Below are 2,053 nucleotides of genomic sequence, written 5' to 3'. Positions count from 1 at the left end.
AGAAGACCCAGGCCATCGTCTTCAGACGGAGAAGAAAAATCAGGACCGAAAACCAACTGGTGATCAAAAATGAACAGATACCGTGGAGCAACAAGGTCACGTACCTGGGCGTGGATATGGAAAAAAGCCTTACGTGGCAGCAGCACATAGCGAAGACAAGGAAAAAAGCAAAAATGACCAGAGCAAAACTGTACCCGATGCTAAGAAGGAACTCCAAGCTGCCTCTTAGGAACAAGATCACGCTCATCAAAACCGTGATACAACCACAGCTAACGTATGCATCAACAGCATGGGGTTATGCAGCCAGGACGCATCTGAAAAGTCTTCAGGCAGTGGAAAACATTGCTCTGAGGACGGCTCTAGGTGCACCTTGGTACGTTAGCAATGAAAGGATAAAGCAAGATCTCAATTACAGGACAATGACGGACGTCATTAGGGACCATGCAATCAAGACGTTCCAAGCAACGGAAGGACATGAAAACGAGCTGATCAGGAGGGCAACCGACTACAGTCTGGAAGATGCCATACCACACAAGAGACCAAGACATCAGTTGCTGGACAACGGATGATGAAGGGAACCAACCCACACAGGACCAAACAAGTAGAAAGACTTGAAAGAAAAACAGAAAAAGAGCCAAAAAGGCAAACCCGCAATGATGGAAGGAAGAAGGCCAGATAGCCTTTCTGGTACTTCAAACTCATCATTGCGAACCAGCAACCAACGAGGGAGACAGCCGACGAAGAAAGAAGCGTCCAGAAGGACAGAAGAGGGCAGAAGAACCCCCTGTCGGCGGGGTGACTCACGCCAAAGATCCGGGCGGTGACCAGACTCACCTACCGAGAAAGGCACGAAAAAGGCCAAGAGCGATAGCAGAGTAAAAAGCGATAGTCCCGCTTGACTCTGTTATCTCATGCCAAAAACCAAAAGCGGCCCAAAAGCGCGATAGAGGAGTTCGGCACGGGCTCGAAATCCTCGGCAAACACGGGGTTTTTTAGTGGGTGAAACCCCACACAGGCTGGTAGTACGGACTCCAGTACCGTCTTACCGACAAGATTTTTTATCCCCGGGGTCGCGTCCCCAAAAAAAAAAAAAAAAAAAAAAAAAAAAAGAGATGAAACGATCGTTTCTGACCGATTTCGCTCGTTTCTGCCTGTTTTTGTCATTTTGGCACGTTTTCATCCATTTGGTTCTGTTTCCATCCAAAACAGACAGATTTGGCCGAAATAGGTCAAATCGGCCGATTTGAACAAATTCCTTGATGAAACGATCGTTTCTGACCGATTTCGCTCGTTTCTGCCTGTTTTAGTCATTTTGGCACGTTTTCATCCATTTGGTTCTGTTTCCATCCAAAATAGACAGATTTGGCCGAAATAGGTCAAATCGGCCGATTTGAGCAAATTCCTTGATGAAACGATCGTTTCTGACCGATTTCGCTCGTTTCTGCCTGTTTTAGTCATTTTGGCACGTTTTCATCCATTTGGTTCTGTTTCCATCCAAAATAGACAGATTTTGCCGAAATAAGCCAAATCGGTCGATTTGAGCAAATTCGGACATGAAACGATCGTTTCTGACCGATTTCGCTCGTTTCTGCCTGTTTTAGTCATTTTGGCACGTTTTCATCAATTTGGTGCAATTTGAATCCAAAATAGACAGATTTGGCCGAAATAATCCAAATCGGTCGATTTGAGCAAATTCCTTGATGAAACGTTCGTTTCTGACCGATTTCGTTCGTTTCTGCCTGTTTTAGTCATTTTGGCACGTTTTCATCCATTTGGTTCTGTTTCCATCCAAAATAGACAGATTTGGCCGAAATAAGCCAAATCGGTCGATTTGAGCAAATTCCTTGATGAAACGTTCGTTTCTGACCGATTTCGTTCGTTTCTGCCTGTTTTAGTCATTTTGGCACGTTTTCATCCATTTGGTTCTGTTTCCATCCAAAATAGACAGATTTGGCCGAAATAAGCCAAATCGGTCGATTTGAGCAAATTCCTTGATGAAACGTTCGTTTCTGACCGATTTCGTTCGTTTCTGCCTGTTTTAGTCATTTTGGCA

This window comes from Euwallacea similis, unplaced genomic scaffold, assembly GCF_039881205.1.
Source record: "Euwallacea similis isolate ESF13 unplaced genomic scaffold, ESF131.1 scaffold_66, whole genome shotgun sequence".
Lineage (NCBI taxonomy): Eukaryota > Metazoa > Arthropoda > Insecta > Coleoptera > Curculionidae > Euwallacea > Euwallacea similis.
The sequence above is the reverse complement of the archived record's forward strand: the minus strand, read 5'-3'. Positions refer to the sequence as shown.